The sequence below is a fragment of the Pseudoliparis swirei genome, chromosome 20, assembly GCF_029220125.1.
Source record: "Pseudoliparis swirei isolate HS2019 ecotype Mariana Trench chromosome 20, NWPU_hadal_v1, whole genome shotgun sequence".
Lineage (NCBI taxonomy): Eukaryota > Metazoa > Chordata > Actinopteri > Perciformes > Liparidae > Pseudoliparis > Pseudoliparis swirei.
In genome coordinates, this window is record NC_079407.1 from 7,502,582 (window position 1) to 7,525,643 (window position 23,062).

The window sequence follows — 23,062 nt, forward strand, 5'->3', positions numbered from 1 at the left end:
ACGAGACGAAAAGAAAACATTGTTTATTCGAGCTTCTTATGTGAATTTGAGCATCAAAAGTAAAATTGTAATTATGAAAACACAGAACAGTAATATGTAGAAAATACATCATGTAACTAAGATCAATATTGTTGAGGAATTAACGATGGTTATTCTTTGGTCTTGTCATCTTGATGCTTCTGTAAAGAAAATCACAATTTAACACGTTTTTATTTCATAATTGAAATAACTAATTCATAAAAACAGCTGTAATTCAAATGAATTGCTCACTGCAATAATACAACTCGTGTCGGTTTCATCCCTGTCCTCCAGCATGAGTCGAGCAGTGTTACTACTCGGAGCAGCAGACGGATAAACCTTCTTATTGCAGCTGGTCTTCCAAGCAGATTACATCAAATGCTACAAATTATCCCTACACGGAAATACTCTGCATTGATTACAATCTGATTTTGTTTAACTGCCTTTCCAAGTGCAACCTTTCACTGTTTCTTTACCCGCATCTGTTGGTAGATCCAGTCCATAAAATAGGTGACGTTGCCATAAACAGCTGGTTTGCTCTGCTCAGGGCAGTGTTCTCCCCAAACGGCATCCCCTATGAGCCACCACACTCCGCCCTTCAGGGACACCAGAGGGCCGCCGCTGTCAGTCTGAGGAACACAACGGAAAGATATTTAATATGAACTACACACTGGAAGATGCAACACTTATCAAAAATCCCACATTACAGATTAAGAGCATTACAATTATCCCAACATCTCTTTTAGTGAAATTTTAACACAATAAATGCTTTTCATGTCGTCTCAGACACATTTAAGGTCCTTCAAGGCGAGGATCGCTACGGTCCACAAATAAAACATGATTTCATGGTCAGCTGCCAACTCTAACTTTACATTCATTGTTAAATCGACTGTATGAGCAGTTTGTTGTAAGTCAAAACTTTTACCACGTACAGAACATAATGCAGGTCTTGTTGGACTAGGCCTCAAAGCGAGTTACATAAGAGCATGAAAATGTGTCTTTAAAGTGCAGGAACTGCTCAATTTAACCCAGAAGATATCTCATCATAAAGAGTGTCTGTTGCTGCCTGGGTGCACTTTCATTTCTTTGACTACATTGTTCTATAGGGTCACATCTCTATTTCAAGAATGTATTTACACATATGTGGAAATATGAACCCACTGCAACTGTCTTGAACTTACGACGAAACGAAAATAATTGTGACATTTTAATGTGTATCATTGTCTCATTATAAATACAAAACATTGAACATTTTATTCCAGCATTTAAATCATTGTGGCTTGTCTCACATGGCACACGTTGGCTACCGCCTCCGTCTCTCTGGCGCATAACATGTCCTGTGATATCCTGCCATCGTGAGCGCTGGAGCTGTTGCAGTATGAGGCGTTTATGAGAGAGACCTGAGCCTCCATCAGGTGTACAGAGCCAGAGTCTGTCAAAATAAAAGAATGACCGTTCACCTTCATTCAATGTGATTTAGGTATTTGTTCATATATCATATGTAAAAAAAAGAAAGACATAGTTGAATATTATATTAGATTCAAATCATCTTTGTCTTTACACTCTGTGACATTAAAGCGATGCATCAATATGTATGGCCCTGCTGATGCCCCGCCCACTCCTCTCTACCTCCATCTGCCTGATGGATCACGGAGGTCTGGATCGTGGTCCATGCCTACTACCAACTATTCATACACTCTGTCATACTCATTGAATGTGTTGTAACTGTAATGATTCCTTCTGTACACATGACGTCTACTGCTTCTGTCCATCCTGGAGAGGGATCCTCCTCTGTTGCTCTCCTGAAGGTTTCTTCCTTTTTTCCCTGTTAAAGGTTTTTTTCTATTTCTTTGGGAGTTTTTCCTGATCCGATGTGAGGTCCTGGGACAGGGATGTCGTATGTGTACAGATTGTAAAGCACTCTGAGGCAAATTTGTGATATTGGGCTACACAAAAGAAACTGAATTGAATTTAAATTGAATATGTAGAATTAAAAAAATTATATATTCTGGGAATTCAGAATGCAGTACTTGTCACAGAGTATTTATACACTGTAGTATTACAACTTTTATTGAAACATAATATCACTGTGAATCACTAGCATTCAGCACGGGTGACACATTTCCAGTCTCTGGTGCCATCCAGTGGTCAACAGACAGCAGTGAATACTGTTGCTTTACACACTTCTAAAGTCAAAATATGACTTTGGTAAATTGCTTTAAATTTCTAATATCTTTAAAAGTCCTGAATCACAACACATAACCACGTGTGAGCATAACTGTCTCACCTCCATTGGCGGTGCGACTGAATCGTGTTATCCATCCCTTCTGAGGAGCAGCGATGTCTCGCCAACATTTGGGAGGCACACAGGTCGGATATTACTGGAGGCTACCGAAGGAAAGAAGTATGTCTGTTGTCATTTATCAGCTGGTTTCCACAAAGAAAATGTATTGAGTTCACAGAACTAAAAATAATGCAGTCTAATTCAGCAGTCCTGCAATAAATCCTCCTTCATGAAAGTTTAAATGTTCACTTCTTTGTTGAAACTGATACCTAATAAACTGGCAGCTGAGGGTTTATAAGAGATATACAATAGAATAACTGACTACACAAAGACTACCCTGTGTTTTTATTGTACTCAGCATTCATCTTTTTATCGTTGTGTATGTAAATGTGCCTTTAAACACCTGTGATGGCCAGAGGTTTAGAGAGCCTCATGAGAGCTATGTCATTCCTGCGAGTGACCCAGTTGAAGCCTTCGTGGGCTTCCACGCGGCTCACAGAGTATGCAGGGTTGAACAGAGTGTCGAGTGGATCCACGATGCCAGCGTACACGGCCCAGTCCTCGGGGCTGGAGGCCCTGCAGAGGACACACAGCAGAGAGTAGAGTCCAGCCGGATCGGGCCACTCATGCGGATCCAGGAAGTGTGACGCAGAGGCCTCACCTGGCCACACAGTGTGCTGCAGTGACTATCCAGTAGGGGGAGATGATGGCTCCTCCACAGCGATGGGAGCCCGCAACCTGCAGGCTGACCTGCCACGGCCAGGCCCCTGGAGAGGCCCGCTGGCCCCCAGAGGCCCTGCTGGAGTTCACCCTGCTCCCACAATCTGAGGGCAAAACTGCTGTTAGAGAGGCTTCGTTGCACCGCTACGGGGCCGATAGAAGCACTAAAGATACAGAACATGAGCTGAAAGATCTTATCATCATAGTCTTGTGATGTGGACAATGGTGTGGCCTTTTTTAAATTGAACAACAAACGTGTATTGATTAAAATGTAAACAAATAACAGGATCTTAAATGAAGATCATCATTTTAAACAGCGAAAGAGATCTTGGATCTTTTTGATGTCACCTTTGCATTTAATTTGATTTATGCACACGATATAGAGGAGACAAAAGGCACTCGGAGATGCTAGTTTTAGGAGAAATGATATGCAGGCAAGTCTTAGGTTTATAGTGTGAAAATCCAAAACCTTTAAGTGCAGCAAATAATCAACTAAAATGCAGAACCAGTACCAGCCACCACTTTCACTTCATAGCAATAACATACCAGTACAATGCAAAGTGACCGCCCGGTTGTTGGGACAGGTGTTGCTGCAGATGGCAAAAGAACAGACATTTGAGGTGTAATTCGGTCCATGTTGATTTAGCATGAACACATTGACACGGGTTCCTCCAGTTCACTCACCTGAGCACCAGCTGTTTCAGTATGGACGCCTCAGGGTTGAAGGCAGACTTGGCTATTAAGTACCCATCATTTGAATCAATCTGCCGTTGGCCTGATTTAAAATAAGTGCCCCTGTCAAACCACACAACGGAAAAATATAAAAACACACAAATCCTTCACCTGTCAGACTGGAGTGAAAACAATTAGTGAAGGAGCGTCTCACCGGCTGAAGCCGACCTGCTGGCAGCTCGCCCTCCCCTGCTGGTCGGTCCAGCCGTGAGAACAAACAGTCCTCCAGTTTCGACTCTGAGTCGAGTAGATCTGGAGCAGGAAGCTGGAGCCATGCAGCCTCACTAAGCACAAACAGGGAGGCTGTTACACAACATATCACTGGACAAGAACAACACGGTTCTCTTTGGAATCTGGAGTAGAGTTGGAGAAGTTTGGTGCTTTAAAAAACTCCTAAGAAGTCTCTTAAAGTTCCTTTTATGACACCTTTTATAAAACTACTTTCGACACTAATGATGGCCTCCAATTTAAATGATGTGGAACTACAGGACAATGTGTTCATGGGACGTTAACAGTGACGCACCCAGATCTTAGATATCATCTCTAATCTAAGCCTGACGAGGTGAAAGTAAAAACAATACATCACGGGGTTCCTTTTAGCTGTAAAAGATGTGTAGCTTGATTTTATAAATATGAAGGCCAATGAAAAGATGAACAGGTGTTTTTTCTGCACTTGGCGCCCCTGGACGAGCTCGTTTACCGCAGTTGGCTTCATCCTGGCCTGAACGACAGTCTGTCACCCCGTCACACCACTGGGACTCCCACACACAGCTCCCATCGCCACACTGCATCCCGTGCGCACAGGACGAGGAGTCTGAGGCGACGACAGACGAGAATCAACTCACAGATCGTCTGTAAGGGCATCAGGGCGAGTACGGTGGCCCGCGGGGATCAAACCTGCACTCACAGTAGTAAGCGAGGAGGACTCCCGCCACCAGCAGGAGGAGCAGCAGGCAGATCACAGCAGCCACAGTGAACTTCACACACCTTTGTTTTTCACCTGACAGGACCCCACACACACACACACACATGCACACACACACACATAAATGCATCTCTATGGAATTGCTGTTGTTGTATGAGGCTGACATTTATAGTTGGATAATGACAGTAATGAGTTGATCACATGTATTTATGTATCTCTAATATACATTTGGATAGTTTATTTACATTTTTGCACATTTGGTACAAACTGTAAACATTCAAATTAAAATGCATACCATACATTGTATTTTGCTTGCTAAACAGCATTTCAAATCCTGCACAAAGATCCTATTTTAGAAACATGTGAAGAGTGTTGAACAGGAGACCGGCCTACTTCTGTGTTTGAGACCGGAGAGGTTGATTTCAGGTGGAGGTTTCGAAGCCACACAATGAACATACTGAGGCTTCACATCTGAGCGGCTGAGTGGAGGAAGTTTCCGCTCCCCGTCGTCACGGATGAAACAAGGACCTGAGTCCAGGTACTGTCAGTAAAGCACAAGTGATGAGACAAGAGAGAAGCTCTCATACTCTGGCTGCTTGTAGGATAGAGAATTACAAAAAGAAGCCTAAAATATAAACGCACATGTGAGATTGTTCCGATTTTCAAATACAAAATAATACGTATTTTATGTACTCATATTTAGAAACTTATATTTTCATTACTGGCATCATTGAACTAAAACTAATTCAAACTGACGCATATAAATTGAAAACTTACCAGATTTGTGGCCATTCTCTGTTCAATCAAAAATATCTGACAATCAACTGATTATTAAAAAAATGTCTTCCTGTGATATTTTCAATCATCAAACTTGCATGTTATTAATCTGGCCGATATCAGTGTCCACTCCGAGAGTTATTGAAGGTTCTTCCCAGCACTGCTCTGATCCAGTATCTCCTCCGTGAGTTCTCCCATCAGTGATGAAACACAGATCTTGTATGACGGTGCGAGTTGCCACTCCCCGCTCTTCACTGGCATCGGCTTAAAAGTCCCCCCCTGAGCACACAACAGGCACAAAAAGGATGACTGCCCCGTCTAAACATCCCACAAAGTGTTTTCTGCCGAGCTGTCAGCGTGCTGAGCGATCGCCGTGACACGGATTGTGCCATGGAAAGGTACTCCACTTTAACTGTATACAGGCAAACACATTAGGCCTCAGTACCTGAGCCAATGATTGACAGGACATGCAGTTATATCTGAAAAATATGTGATTAATTAGCAGTCAGTCCAATTTAATTAACTGAGAGATCATTTTGAACAAACGTTTTTTTACCCCCCCCCCCCCACCACATGTTTGCTTTCAATATTCAACGACATCAAACACACCACAGAGATGTGTCATGTCTCGTCGTTTATGTTAAGTTTTAGTTCTGTTTCCCATGTCCGCTTTTATTTTGTAGTAACTGTCCTCTCTCGTTTCAGAAACTTTATTTCCTGCCCCGGTGTTTCCTCGTTAGTGTGATTGCCTGCTCCACCCCTGATTGTGTCCACCTGTTCCCCATCTCCTCATGTATTTAAGCCTGTGTCTACCTGTGTCTTGTGTCAGATCGTCTTGTCTCTTGTCTCGTCCTGAGCGTTCTTTATAGTGTAGGTTGTTGTCCTGGTTTGCTTTTCCAACATAGTTGTGATTTTGTTTTGTACTTTGTTCAAGTCTTTTTCCAGCATAGCTGTGATTTTCTGTTTTCTTATAAACCCTTTTGATTCCCCTGAACTTTGGAGTCGTGCTTTTGGGTCCTGTTTTTTGAGTCGTGACAAGATGTTGTCTCAGTTTGTATAACATTAATTTTGCCGCATATCTAGAGAAGAGGAAGAGGGAGAATAACACCCCCTTTATTAACAAGCGACACAACAGAGAGTTACATGTATAATACACAACAATATCCTTAAAACCAATGTAAAGATTGAGAACCTGTGACCCAGGGACAGAGCAGACTCTTTCTGCTGAGGAGACTGAGGTCTTTCGGGGTGCAGGGTGCACTCCTGAAGACCTTCTTCGACTCTGTGGTGGCATCAGCCATCTTCTACGGAGTGGTCTTCTGGTGCAGCAGCATCACTGCAGCTGACAGGAGGAGAATGGACAAGCTGATAAAGAAGGCCAGCAGCGTGCTGGGGCGTCCTCTGGATACCGTGGAAGTGGTGGGGGACAGGAGGATGATGACGTAGCTGTCGTCCATGATGAGCCACGCCTCCCACCCCATGCAGGACACTCTGGTAGCGCTGCACAGCTCCTTCGGTCACCGGCTGATTCATCCCCGGTGTCTGAGGGAGAGGTACCGCAAGTCCTTTCTTCCCGCTGCGGTTAGGCTACACAACCGGCTGAGCTCCCGGTAGGCCACTTCACAACCAAACTGAACTTGGTCACTCAGCAGTTTATCACTTTATCACTCTACCACTACCTGGTGCAACAACATGTGCAATATGCTGAAGTACTTTTGTTTATATACTTTGTTTATATATATATATATACTTTTTATTCAGTCTGTACATATATTCTACTGTTTTTAATGCTTATTATATTCTACTGATGTTTTCTTTTTTAATGCTTATTATATTACTTGTTTCTATTTTATTATTCGTTTTATCAGTGAGCTATACTACTGTGATCCTGTAATTTCCCCACTGAGGGACTAATAAAGGAATATCTTATCTTATCTTATCTTATCTTAAGATTCAAGAGATTCAAGATGTTTTATTTGTCACATACACACACAGGGTGTGCAGTGAAATGAAAGTGGCAATGCTCAGCAGGAATGTGCAAGGGCAACAAGTACACACTATTTACAATAAAAAACAACACAATATTTACAGTAAGTGTGTGTGTGTGTGTGTGCCTAAGAGGGGCAGTTGTGTGGGTCTATGTGGGGGTCCTGGTGAGGTCGGAGTTCACAATCCTGATGGCCTGAGGAAAGAAACTCCGTCTCAGTCTCTCTGTTCTTGCAGCGTGACTACGGAGGCGCCTGCCTGACCGCAGCAGCTGAAACAGTCTGTTGTTGGGGTGGTGAGGATCCTTCATGATCCTGCCGGCTCTGGTTCTGCACCTCCTGGTGTACAAGTCCTGCAGGGTGGGAGTGTAGTTCCAATAGTGCGTTCAGCCGAACGCACTACTCTCTGCAGAGCCTTCCTGTCCTGAGCGGAGCAGTTGCCAAACCAGGCTGTGATGCTTCCTGTCAGGACGCTCTCTACAGCTCCAGAGTAGAAGGACTGAAGGATCCTCTGGGAAACTTTAAATTTCCTCAGCTGCCTGAGGTGGTAGAGGCGCTGCCTTGCCTTTCTCACCAGAGTGTCTGTGTTCGTTGACCATGTCAGATCCTCGGTGATGTGGACTCCCAGGTATTTATACCCGCTCACCCTCTCCACAGTAGTCCCGTTAATCCCCAGTGGTGAGTACGTCCTCTGTTGTTGTACCCTCCTAAAGTCCACAATCAGCTCCTTAGTTTTGGTGACATTCATGAGGAGGCTGTTGTCCTGGCACCAGAGTGACAGATCAGCAACTTCCTCCAGGTAGGCCTTCTCGTCGTTGTCGGAGATCAGGCCCACCACCACTGTGTCATCCGCAAACTTGATGATGGTGTTGGAGCTGAACCTGGCCACACAGTCATGTGTGTACAGGGAGTACAGTAGGGGCTGAGGACGCAACCCTGGGGGGATCCTGTGTTCAGGGTGAGGGGGTTGGAGGTGTGTCTGCCCACCCTGACCACCTGTGGCCTGGCGGTCAGGAAGTCCAGGATCCAAGCACACAGGGGGGTGTTCAGTCCCAGCTCAATCAGCTTGCCGGCCAGTCTGGAGGGGACTATGGTGTTGAAAGCTGAACTATAATCAATGAACAGCAGTCTCACATAGCCCCCCCTCTGGCTGTCCAGATGAGAGAGTGTGGTGTGCAGTACCTGGGAGACAGCATCATCCGTGGATCTGTTTGGGCGATAAGAGTAGTAGTATAGGGACATGTATGCGCGTATACGTACGTGCACGCGCGCCACCTCACATGCACTCTCATGCACGCATATATATGTCCCTATTATGCATATTTTTTATGAAAAAAAAAAAATTATTTAAATAAAAATTAAAATATATTATTTAAAATATAAAAATATTATCACAAATTAAAAATCTATAAAATAAAATAATTCCCTATAGATAGGAGCTCTTGTTTGTACCATTTAAACATTTATAAACCCCTTCCCTGTGTCTTTAATAATACAAAGTGTTTATCAATGTGCTGAAATGTCTGTAAGGGGTGTGTCACCCCGCCCCACAGGCACTAATGTAACTTTGTACCGCATACATGCACGAGCGGGTAGGGGCGGGATGCTAAGGGAGTGGGGGCGTGTTTGGAGGAGTAGGGAACTATGTTATTGGGTGCATACTACTTATGAATAAGGGGGGAGGGAGGGAGGGAGGGATGGAGGGAGGGCTTATACCGGTAGGCGTATATATAGAGGGGGTTTTTGGGGCAAGAGGTCAGTTTCCAACAGTCTGGTCACTGGAGTGTACTTCGTAGTTGGCACCTATTACTATTGTTACACCTATTGCTAACTGCTAACTGCTAACTCACCTGCTGCTGCTTCTGTTTGTGGGAGTGTGTTGGATATCTGCCAGGATTATTTTTCTTCTTTTTTTATTTAAATTTTTTGATCTATCTCTTTTATTTTTGAGCTATCTTTTTTTGATTTTTATTTTATTGTTTGTTTTTATTTTTGAGCTATCTACATACAGTCATTATGTCTGACATCGACAACGACAACACCATCAACAACGATAAAGACAACCCTGCTGGTTCTATAGGTACGTTGGGGTCCTGTAATCCTAATAATATAGATAAGCCAGCAGGTGTCGCTGCAGCCGTGTATACAGATGTGGATACAGTCATACAGGGGCGGCGTACCTCTGATGATGGTCCCCGCGTAGATGCTGAGCACCTAGGGGTCTATGGGTATGTTTACAAGGTTACCTATTCTAACGGTACTGTAGGGCTAATGAGTAAACATATGGGGCGTACCAGATCCCAGGGCTACGTGAAGGGCATGTTATTGTCTGTTAGTGACTGGAGACAGTGTCGTTCAGTAATCGGAGGGTCATTTGAGCCGGGTAACCCGTCTGATAGTATGACAACAGCCCACTGGTATAGTGAAACAGGTGCTCAAATATACCATATAGATACAGGACCCCTCCCCCGATCACCGCTAGGGTTTCTATTGGTTAGCAGTTGTCTGAACCGTGAACACATGTTGGTGTGTAGAGGGGTGACGGGTTATGGTCAGACAACCCACCAGTTCAATAGTAGCGAGTATGATAAATGGTTTCAGACCACATTCTTTGTTCAATGGTGTGATTGGCAGGCCATGCAGGGTCTGTTCAGCCAGGTCGACAAAGCTATCAGGTCAGACAGAGTCTATGAGACTTACGGCTCTCTTAGAAAACGTCTTGTCTACGATGATGCGCCAATTGGTATGCAAATTGGGGTGTCTGCTATCATGCGGCCACGGATCTGATAAAGTCGACAAGCCCATGTCTTCTAAAGGGGGGAAATCAAGGTATGTTTCAACATGTGTATGTTTTTTTTTTTCATATGTTTAAAATTTGTTGCATAATTGACACATATGTTTTTTATTTTATTTTCAGACGCTGAAAACACAGAGGCCAACCATTCATGGGCCGATCAAGTGAAGAACCCCCCTTATACTGACAATACGGACGCCGAGGACACCTGCCCTGTTGACCCTGTTGCATATTTTATGGCCGGGCATGCTATGACCTTACAGCATCATCAGGACACGTGGGAGACCGTTGCCACGACTACCCGAGGGCTTGACATCATAGGACCTCCCGACTCCCCTAAAAAAGAACACCCATGTTTCACAGAATGTGTTAAAACGGGGGTTCTACGTCTGTTGTCAGCTGCCGTACAATACTATAAGGAGAAAAAATGTTACGGATGTTATACTGCTCATCCCAGTCAGATCCATCATCCCTGCCTGTGGCCTATACCAGAAGACTTCTACACTGAGCACTATGAGGAGTTGATGTATACCTTGTGGACCGACGATTTCATACCAACAGTGCAAATGTATGTGTCACTCTATGGTATTGAAACAACAGCTGATCGGATCAATGGAGCTGCAGCCATGATATGCCATAATCTGCTTACCGTTGATAATGTGCCCGCAGAGCTTGTAAACTACGAGGACCCCATGCCATCTGATTATGAGCCCCCAGGGTACAATTGGGCCCTCAGGCTTCAGAAACTATGTGATAGGTGGCTAAAGTCTGTACATCGGCCACCCTATAACCGTTGAGCATGCTATTGTTTCTTCTTATGGTATCAAACATGTGTTTATCACTATCGACAAAATACGATGATGTGTTGTTTATGTGTGGGTGGGTGCAATAAAACAGTTTGTTACAGATACTGCTGTGATCATTTCTAACAAACCTTCATCATGGATAGGACACTACAGACGATTTATTACGATCCAGCTCATCCGGGGGGCTTAGGTAGTGTAGCAAAACTACGTAATGCAGTCAGAGAGCAAACAGGCATTATGCCACAATTATCCAAGGTCAACAATTTTTTATTAGAACAAGATGTTTATACCCTCCATGCCAAAGCGGCTATAAACTTCCCTAGGAATAGGGTCCTGGTGAGGGGTATAGACCACCAGTTTCAGGCCGATCTTGTAGATATGATCGAATATTCAGAGGAAAACGATAACGTACGATACCTATTGATGTGTATAGATGTCTTTTCTAAATACGCCTGGGTGAGATGTCTATCTAACAAATCAGCCGCCTCTGTGACAACCGCCTTTAAAGACATTTTGAACGAGGGACGCATCCCTGTGAAGCTGCAGACAGATGAGGGGACAGAATTTTATAACAAAAAATTTCATCAGTTAATGGATCAGTATAAAATCAAGCATTTTTCAACATCAAACGAGACAAAGGCTAGCATCATAGAACGTTTTAACAGAACCTACAAGACCCGCATGTGGAGGTATTTAACGTCTGTTAACTCACGCAGATATGTAGAGGTGGTTCAGGATCTTGTTAAAGCCTATAATAACTCTCGTCATAGGTCTATAAATATGACACCAAGCGCTGTAGATAAAAACAATGAAAAAATAGTATTCATGCATCTGTACAAGTTGAAGCCTCAGAAACCCCTGGTTTTTAAATTTAGCAAGGGAGACAACGTAAGAATCTCAAAACTCCGAGGGGTGTTTAGGAAAGGTTATAAGCAGACATTCACAGATGAGCATTTCATCATATCAGAGTGTCTATCCAGGGATCCGCCTGTTTATAAACTAACCGATAGTGCCAACGATCCTGTGAGGGGCACCTTTTACGAGGGAGAACTACACAAGGTCATTATAGGTAAAAACAAGACGTTTAAAATAGAAAGCGTATTGACCAGAAAAAAACATCATGGTAAAAATATGGTGTTTGTAAAGTGGCTAGGGTGGCCCCAGAAGTTTAACACGTGGATCCCTGAAAAAGACATGGTGCCTGTATAGAAAAGGGTAGGGCCCATCGTTCAAAAGGTCACACACTTGAGCACCATTCATCAGACAACATCGGTACAGTATAGCTATGGATAAGAATGGTTTCTATGTTACACTTCCTAGTAACGCTTCCCACCTGGTATATCCGAATAATAAGATATGGAATTACAGAACAAAATTAGCAAAAACTATCGTCTTGAGCGAGCCATACGAGGTTGGATTGATTGAGATTCAATATCCCAAAATGTGGAACAGCTTCAACGATAGCGACGCCAGTATTCAAATATCCGTCGATATAGCAACGGGGGACCGGACTTCTATCGTCATGACAGTGGGCTATTACGGGTCTATAGAGGAGCTGGTTTACGAGTTTAACGTCCGATTCCGTGCCTTAACCAAAAAGCCTTACAAGGAATACATGTACTATGATAGCTTTAAAAATAGGGTCTACATCAGAGGTCTGGCAAATAGCAACATTGTCATAAAGGGCCGTCTGGCTGAGATTCTAGGATTCGTTCCTGGAACGGTTTTTCCCACAGGTGTGGACCCTCTACACCGAAATTACGCCCCACATGCTGCCGATATTCATGGGGGCTGTTATAACATATATGTATATAGTGATATTGTAGACTATCAACTGGTTGGCGATAGCCATGTACCACTCCTGAGATGTATAAATGTGTCTGACGAGGGGCGACGTATACCCACTCTAACTTTTGACAAGCCACACTACACGTCGCTCTCCAAAAACGTGTTTGATGACATTGAGCTAGCTTTAAAAGACGACCAGAACAGGTATATACCTTTTTTATACGGTAAAGTGATTGTAAAGCTACATTTTAGACCCATAAAACAGTATTTCTAAAACTATTGAATGATGGGTCGAACCCCCTACGTTCGAGACGATGGCCGTTATATGACATACTACATGAATCAGGCTGGTGGGGACCTACAGGGTTTTATAGGGTCTAGTACCCAGTATGGAAACGGATTGGGAGGTATGTTTCGAAGTCTTTTCAGAATGGCCATACCTCTTTTAAAAAGAGGATTTAACATCGCTAAACCACACCTAAGGACAGCGGCCTCTAATATCATGGGTGATGTTGTCTCGAAAATTACTAAACATACCATGGAGGATAAGCAGAATGGGTATGGTATGTTAGTGCATACGCGGCGCCCTCTGAAACGACCACCAGTGAATAGGGGGCGTTCCCGTACCACAAATAAAAGACGTAAAACAGGAGGTAGAACCAAGAAACCTGTCAAAAAGAAAACAGCAGCCAAACGAAGCAGATCACGGGGAAAACGTGCTAAAGACATCTTTTAAAAAGAAGAAAAAACAAACAAGACCTAAGTTAAGAAACTAAGAAGCTATGTCTCTTATACATAAACAATCTGCAGAATGTGTAAAGACCGAGCTGGATCTGTTTACGGTTCCTTACACACAAACATCCCTCGAGAAATCTACATTTTTAGAAATTCCTCCAGTGTCTGCAATAACGGATACCGGACCCTTGGAGTTCTACATCTCGTCGAGTGGTGAAGATTATCTCGATTTGAATGATTCATATCTGTCTTTGAGGGTGAAGATTACGAATCCTGATGGGTCTGATTTACCCGCTGACGCAGATGTAGGATTCATAAACTATCCAGGATGCACCTTATTTTCCCAAGTAGACATCATGCTGGGTGATAGACTCATATCACAATCCTCAAATACTTACCCCTACAGAGGAATAATAGAATGTCTGCTCAACTATAGCAAAGACACTCTGGATACACAATTCAGCCCTGGATTATTTTGCAAAGACACAGGCTCACATATGAATGTGACCACCATACAGGGGGCTAACACAGGGTTATTGGAGCGTGGAAGCTACACGGGGGCTAGCCGGACGGTTGAACTAATAGCCCCGATACATTCTGATCTGTTTTTTCAAGAGAAGTTGTTGCTTAACGGCGTCGATATTTCTCTGAAATTCATACGATCAAAAGATGCATTTGCCCTAATGACAGCAGCGGATACGCTGTACAGAGTTAAGATTGTATCAGCCAGTATTTTTGTGAAAAAGGTTACTGTGGCACCTCCTGTCAGAATGGCTCATAGCCGCGCCCTACAGCACACAAATGCTAAATATGCTCTTGACAGAGTCGCTTTAAAAACTTTTTCCATACCAGCGGGGACAAGAGTATGCAATCAGGAGAATTTATACATGGGTCAGCTCCCTAAATTCATGGTCTTATGCTTTGTGGACAATGAAGGATATACCGGTAGCTACGCAAGAAACCCTTTTAATTTTGAACACTATGATTTAGAGTATTTGAGCATCTCTGCAGACGGACAGTCACACCCATCAAGACCATTCCAGCCCTCATTCCAAAACGGGCTCTACACTAGAGAATATTACCACATGATTCAAACTACAGGGAGGCATTTAAAGGACAGACCGCTGGCAGTCACCCGCAATGATTTTGGGAATGGTTACTCAATGTTCTGCATTAATCTGGAGCCTGACGAAGGATGTTCGGGGAATGTCTCGCTGATTAGAACAGGCAACGTTCGTCTGGAGGCTCGATTCCGTGTACCTCTGCCTAGAACAGTTACGTTGATATGTTATTCAGTGTTTGACTCTGTACTTGAGATATCAAACCAGCGTCAGGTATTGATGGATGCATATTAATGGGTACCTGTTGAAATACGATGAATACCATAGAGTTGACTAGTATAGTCAGAAAATGCATGATTAATGGAACACGTTTTGTGGGGGTCCTGGCCTGTGATCAACTACCTCAGGCAGAATTATACACGTACCCTGCAATGATGATTGTAAACACCCACGCGTCTGACAAACCTGGAGAGCATTGGTTGGCAATTTATATCACAAAACACAATCACGGTTACTTTTTCGATAGCTTTGGGCATGCCCCAGACTATGTGGGGTTCCCCAGAGAAATAAAAGAGTTCCTCAATGAAACATGTGAGCACATATCTTATTCGAGAAAACAGGTGCAGAACCATCTAGCCACTACTTGTGGGCAGCATTGTGTGTTTTTTCTGTGTCATATACAAAAAGGATGGCCTTATTCTAAAGTGTTGGCCCTTTACGGCAACAATTTGTTTACTAATGATGCGTTTGTTACTCGTTTCGTTAACAAAAGACACTCTACAGATTGTTGTGGCGACTATTTTCCATGTGTGCAGTGTTCGTAAACATCATGTAATGTATTATCAGATACTTTTATAAATAAAACATGTGACACCCAGTTATTGCTTTAACCTTTTATTCAGAGTATATGTAGTGTAATGTATTATCAGATACTTTATAAATAAAACATGTGACACCCTAGTTATTGCTTAACCTTTTATTCAGCGTATATGTACAATTAATACAGGTAATGAAAAAACAAACGAGGTAGAGTGGTCAAAATAAAACAAAAACAGTTAATACATGTGATAAAACAAATGAGGTAGAGTAGTTAAAACAAAAACAATTAATACAGGTGATAAAACAACGAGGTAGAGCGGTCAAAATTAAAAAAATAGAGCAATACATACACTCATGGATATACACACACATACATATTATAAAAAGACAGGCACAAATTGTTATACCCGGGTAAAAAAAAAAAAAAAAAAAAAAAAAAAGCTTTAAAAAGTCACCCAAGGTTTAACAGGTCTGCGTGATCTACCCTTTGAGGTCTTGGGGGTCTTAAAAGGGGTGTCATATTCATCAACACTACGATTATGGGATGTATGTGCTGTGTCCTCATCTGTACTAAAGTTATTTGGGTCATTCATCTTATTTTTGGCTATAAGATTGCGGACCACAGGATTGGGTATAGCCGATAAGGGTACATTTAAACCGGCGAGTGTTTTTAAAAAAACAGCCCATCCCTTTGGTCTAGAGCTGTCTAAGACGTTATGGGCAACAGTGACACCTCTCACCAAATCATGCAGATGTGATCCATGAATAATTTGTTTATTAATGATAAGCTCCCCCCTCTCGTTCCACGACACATCGTTCGAGCTGTTTAACGTATCCAGAATACATTCAGCATGTTTTTTGCTGTTTTTAGGCAAATGTTTTATAACACTACCCAGAACAAGATCCTTTTTAGGTACCATGTCGTAAGTACCCAATTCCTCTTTTGATGCTGTGGGGTTAGCTCCAGCATGATTCTCTACAGGTGGCAGTGACAGAGTCAAAACGCTCTTCTCGCGTTCACCTTGTCTCACAAAATTCAAGTATCTTTGTAAAATACCCGCATATTTTTTAGCTTTTTCATATACATCCGTGTCCGGTTTTTCTAACACCTCGCTCATGGTTCTATCAAGGTCGTTTTCCACAGACTGTCTTATAGATCCTTGTCGCTGGTCAGGCATAGTGTGCTTTAGAGCGTCCAATTGTTGCTGTGGCACCAGAAACATTTTCTGCGTATGATCCATCTACTTTGCACTCACTGACCACCACTGATAAGATTAATTATAAAAGGAATAGCCGCCCCCAACAGAGAGAATAAAAAACCGCCTGTCTGATTGAGTTTCTTCTTCTTACTAGTGAGTGAACCCTTCTTTGATGCCACCAGTCTAATAAGCTTCTTCTTCTTCTTTAAGAGTTTGTACTGCTTGTCAGTCAAGGGGATATTACCTCTCAAAACATTTAGAGCAATCTCACACAGAGACTTGACAAAATCAGCTCCGGCATTACACACAATGACTCTCCGCACCTTAGGAGGCGATTTATATATCAACTCTAACAGAGCAATATTCCTTTGCATACGCAGAGACATTATCTCTTGTGCTTCTTAGCCATGTACACCACGGGGTGGTCTGACAACACAGATGTTCTGAGTCTTAAGTGTTCGGGTGTCATGGCTTTATAGTCTATGAGTAAATAACCAAAGGGTAGATGTGTCGCATCATTAAATGACTCTAAAAAATGTCGAGTGTTACCAGGAAACATTTGTCGAGCCAGTAACATAATCTGACATTTATCCCTAGGATTCTTAAACAAAATGAGGTAGTTTGTGTTTAAACTAATAGTACGACTAGCCTTTCCCTGAATGAATACATTTTGCACTAAATATATACAGCTTAGGTTTCTGTGATGTACATATTTAGTAAAAACATTTTGAACTTCGAGGCTGTTACAGGCATCATTCATTACATCGTCTATGATTAGTAGATTGTTTTGGGTTATGGGTAACAAGTCATCATCACACAGAGATTCGGGTAATCCGTTTACAAAGGTGATCTTGCGTATCTTCATTAGTTGGTCATAGAGAGGCTGCCAACACGAATATATGTATACCACATTGTCAAAACGATGTGAAATAACCCTATCTGCGTTGGCAATAATATCCTTGACAAAAAAGTCTTTCCACAGTTTGAAGGACCGCTGACTACCAGACTGAAGGGATGTTGAAAACGAGCGTCAAAACCCTGGGTTATATCAGTAGCCATAGGGGAGCGTGGTGTAATCCTTCATCACTCTCCGCTTGTTGTATACAACTCGCACTTTCTTGAAAACTGTCTCATTTCTCAGATGAAAGTGTCTCTTATCTCGTTTGATGGTGTCGGTGGCTGTCATTAGGGGCGGAGCTGGAGCTTGCTGATTGGCTACAAACGCGTGTACCATACCTATTAAAGAAGCAGGTGTGACAACCGCAGCGTTTTTAGCCGTCAAAGACACGCCTTTGCATTTCACAGTGGTCTTGCCCTGTTTCGTGGTGTATGCATAACACTTGGGACCCCCCGAGACAAACTCTGTGATGTAATCCTCCTCAGGGGAGCCACACACATCACCACTGTTGAGTTCATCGGTTAGATCTCCGAGATAGGGCCCCAGCGGCGGTACAAGGTCTCCAGCCACAGACGTGAACACGATGCTGTCTGTGTCACAGTACAAGACTCTCTCCTGTAGGGTGTCTAACACATCGTACAGCATCAGTCTAGCATGGGCTGTTGTCATAGCCCCTATAAAGACATTTACATCTTTAATGCGAGACCCCCTACTGTCGGCATGTCGCCACTGCACCAACGCCACATCGTCCGATATGAAACAGAACTGACGGACATCAAACTGGTCGCTGAACATCAGTTGGGTGAATCGTGTCGGCTCAGTGATCAGTTCACAGGAAGGCATGTTGTTTCTCATGCTGAAACGACCCCATAAAGAGTTGAGAAGGAGTTTGTTACAACTCCTCATGGCTTTATTGACACAAATTTTGGCTGGATCTAGCTGAATGCCCGCTTTCTCAAAATAGTCCGCCACGTATTTTGCTTTTTCAACATCGGTCTTGACGTGACCAGGATACCCCGATGCCTCCTGCTTGCACTTGAGAAACGTGTTTACATATCCCCTAAACAGGGTGTCTGTCTTGGTGGGGAAGTGCCACACTTCATCAATGTGTACTATCAGGTATCCTTTTTCAAGGGCCTTCTGAAGCTCCAATGACACCCATACGCCAGAGAGTTGTCTCTCTACATCACTGTGTGTACATGCTGTAGACTGGTTCAAATCCTCGGCACATGTCCTGCACAAGGGGAACATGAGTTTTCCATGACATCTGTGGGGAGGACAGGGTGGAACAAGCCTCTTGGGCAGTACCACACATTTTACAAACCCAAAATAGTTATCTATAGAATCAAAGTTCTTGAAGATAATCATAGGGTGTCCTACAGGATAAGGCTTGGTACTCTGTACCATGGGATACAGACTTGTAAAGTCGTAGTATCTGATTTTCTCGTCATTTTCAGCACTGACCTTGTGGTACAGTTTCATGGCATTTGTTCGGCCTCCAAAGAGCGCCTCTCGTGGGTTTAACCGTTCAGGCTTTTTATATGTGGCCATGAATGCCTTCACGGAGGCATTGTGACGTTTTAAGGAGGACCACTCACACTCCCAAATCACCGTGACACGTACACCATGGTGTCTTTGCAGACTCTGCACTTTGACCTTAAAGGCGTTGTACATTCTACCATAGGTGACCTTGGTAACAGGGTTCACATCCCCCTGCACATGGCATTTGACACATCCATGATAGAAACACCCTGCAAACTCGTAGCACATCCGCTCCTCAGCATTATAACCATCAACGTAGAAGGGGTCAAATGCTTGCTCGCCATGATTGAGGGTGTGTTTGATGTCGCAGTTGTTTGACCACGACAGGTACTCGAGCCATTGGATGGATGCGTCGGAGAATGTTTTGTTCTGAGGGGTGTATGCCCCATCATACGTCAAAGCGACAGTGTCGCGGGGCAGAAACAGTGTCTTGAACACACCCATACAGGCGGCTGCGAGGGTGGTGTAGCTGAAGGGGTCTAACTCGGTACACTGCATGAAACTACTGCGATAGGTTGTGCAAGCCCTTCTCAATAGTTCAACGTCATTGACACAGTACCGAGCTATCTCCACTTGGAAGTCAAATGTGCCTCCACAAACTGATTTGTACCAGCTCATGAACGTGACCTTGTCACTGTCGATCATTTCGTTGTACCCATAGTCAGACGGTTCAGGATATTTTCCGACATAGTTTTCATGTTCGCGAGTGTTAAACCGATGGGGAAAATGGCCTTTGGCTAGGTCGACAAAGCCTAAGGCTTCAGGAGTCCGCGACAGACGCATGGGCAGAAAACTAAAGGAGTCAATCCATCGTTGTTGATAGGCCTGATCAAACATCAAAATGACACGGCTCCCTCTCATAGTTACACTAGGTGTGATACCTTGCTTGACAAAATACTCCAGGAGTATATAGTTGTCAAAGCCCGACGCATTGTGTGCTATGAATGTGTAGCCTCTGTACTTTGGCATTCGATAACGCCTGACAAAGGCCTCAACACACCTTAAAGTTGTGAAACAAAATCGTTCCCCAGACATTTCCATAGAACACACAAAGTTTGCTTCATGTTTCCCTCCGTGAAACCGTGTCTCGAAATCGAACAGTATATAGTTTGTCTGTGCTACTTTCTTCTCAACAGGTTGAATAAAACAGTTGTGCTCTTTGTCACTCTCCAGTCGGGGCTCCCCACAGTGTGTACACTTTTGTTTAGCACACGTGTGGGGCTTTTTGGCCAGTCTGTAGAGCGTCCCGCAGTCGTCACAGTGTTTCAAGGTCTTGCAGGGGATATACTTGTGAACTATTTCCGGTTTTTTGTGCTGTTCAAAGCAGAATTTTGAATTACAGAGGCGTTTACAATCAACACATTTCCGCTTTGCTCCGCCCTGGGTCCGACACTCTATGGTGAAACACACATTGCATCTCTGTGAGCAATTGTGATACAATATGGTACTGTATGTTTGATAACAATAGTCGCAAATGTATCTCGCCCCGAAAAAACCCTTCTTGTTTTCGATCAGGTAGTAATGATTATTGTGTAGATATAGCCATACTGTTTGAGGATGTGGAGTGTCTTGGGTCTGAAAACATTCGAGACGTTTACAGCCTGCTCGGTTGTGGAAGACTATGATCTTTACACCCAAAAGTCTTTCAAATTTACCAACGTCTGTGAGTGTGATAGGGTGGTTTATATCAAAACCGGCTGTCTGATGTATCCGTGTAGCGTAGGTCAGTCTATCAGCCGCTGAGGTCTGGGGGTATTTATAATGTGCTATACACATGGCAAAGCACAGTTGATTGTCCAGGTTACCAGCATGGTAGAGAAACCTGCCTTTTTTAGACAGTATTTCGTCATAGGTCACCCCTCCCAATTTTAGTCGTTCCCCAACACCCCCACTCCGGTTACGGGCTACTGTAACAATCAGTTCCAACGAATCGTCGGATATCGAGTCATCATTGCTCTGCAATACCTTGGATATTAGCTCAAGAAACAAATCCGCATTGTATGCATCATCGGACCTTAATATGGCTTGCACATCACTGGCCAGCGACGGCCCTCGCAATACGACATTCAAAACACTACCTCTAGGAGCTGTATTCACAGCTTGGTCGATAGCCCCACCCACAGCATCACGAATCAAGGAGGGAATCATTTCAATATCATGAAGCCGTATGTTACGAAAATCAACACTCTGGCGTAGCTCAAAAGCATTAAACAATGGTATATCACGGATGGGTAAACTACCCGTAACACTCCCCCCTGCTGACGATGTTGTTGCTGGTGATGACGAAGGTTGCTCAAGCACCCCACCCCCACCCTCTTGGGGGCTGTTTGAGGCATTCTGTACGGGTGTAGACCCCCTTTGAACGCACATAGAGTTTGTAGCTTCATCAATCCAGGGGGAGTTGTGTGTCATATCAGGTGGGGAGTCGTGTGTAATATCATGTGTGGAGGCGTGTGTCATATCAGGTGGGGGTTCGTGGGTCATATCAGGTAGGGGTTCGACAATGTTTAACTGCTCATCTATGGATACAGCACCGTCATCACACAATGACCCGTCAATCACACAGTCATTAGGGACACACCTACTCACAATGGTCTGTGGACTGAGGGCATGTCGAGCTAACCATACATTCCATTCATTCTCAAGAGCTGCCAAAGGATTTATTTGCGTGTCAATCATTCCAGCGTCAGGGACACAACTATTCACAATGGTCGGAGGATTGGGGGCATGTCGAGCTAACCATTCATTCAAGGCATCCTCAAGAGCTGTCAAAGGATTTATTAGCGGGTCAATCATTCCCTCGTCAGGGACACACCTATTCACAATGGTCGGTGGATTGGTGTCGTTTCGAGCTAACCATTCATTCAATGCATCCTCAAGAGCTGTCATAGGATTTATTTGCGTGTCAATCATTCCATCGTCAGGGACACACCTATTCACAATGGTCGGTGGATTGGGGTCGTATCGAACTAACCATTCATTCCATTCATTCTCAAGAGCTGCCAAAGGATTTATGTGTGTGTGTATAGGGCATGCCAGCTCATCATCATCATCATCATCAGTTGTATCTGATAACCTATCAACAGCAAGGACCTGAGGACTATAACGACAAACCTTACGTGGTGGCGACATTATGTGAACAAACAATACAGTTGTAACAAAGAAAAAAACTACATTAGATCGTAATAGCGTATTAAAATTTTTTTTTAAAAATGGAAGCAAACAACTGTGGCTCCCCCCTGTGGAGGTGGATGGTATAACACTGCAGCAGTCTACATCTGTTCAAACAGGATTGTGTACTGTGGTTATTAGAGCACGAGTGATGGCGTTGTTGGCATTGCTTCTGAGGACTAACTGTTGTGCAATTCTGACGAGAGTTACACCGAGGGTATTTACCGCATCAATAGTGGTTTTATTCTCGACACGGTAGTAGTCAGACAGACCTACCCCAAGGGCATTGATAGCCTCTAAAAGCCTCGTGCTCACGACGGCCGTTGCTTTATCCGCATCCCTGTGACGGGCAGATAGGTCTGTGTCTAAGGTATTGAGTGAAGTGTTGAGTGCACTAAACCCCCTGTGTATGTCGGCAGACAGTCCAACAACGTGTGCATTGATGGCCTCTAAAAGTGTAGTGTTAAAGTCGGCCACCGTTTTATCCTCAGACCGGTGACGGGCAGATAGGACGGCTACCAAGTTAATGTGTGATGTGTTTAGCGTACTAATGCACCCCTGTATGTCGCCAAGCAAACCTCTCAATTCTGTATGCTGATTATCGACAACCCCCCTCCCTTCAAACAATTGCTCTGGGCATACGCTGGCCATAAGCGCTAACACCTCGGATGGTATATCATAGGCATCTAAACATAGATCTTGTGATGCCTGAACCAGTGGTAAATCATAGGCATCTAAACATAGATCTGTTGATGTATGAACCATATGTTGTATCACAATCTGTGGGGACGTAGCGTCAAAACCTGAA

At 43.7% G+C, this 23,062-nt stretch overlaps 1 pseudogene; it reads right to left on the bottom strand.

Moving 5' to 3' along the window:
• Window positions 1-149: 149 nt before the first annotated feature.
• Window positions 150-5,471, bottom strand: LOC130210723 (transmembrane protease serine 2-like; annotated as a pseudogene).
• Window positions 5,472-23,062: the final 17,591 nt, after the last annotated feature.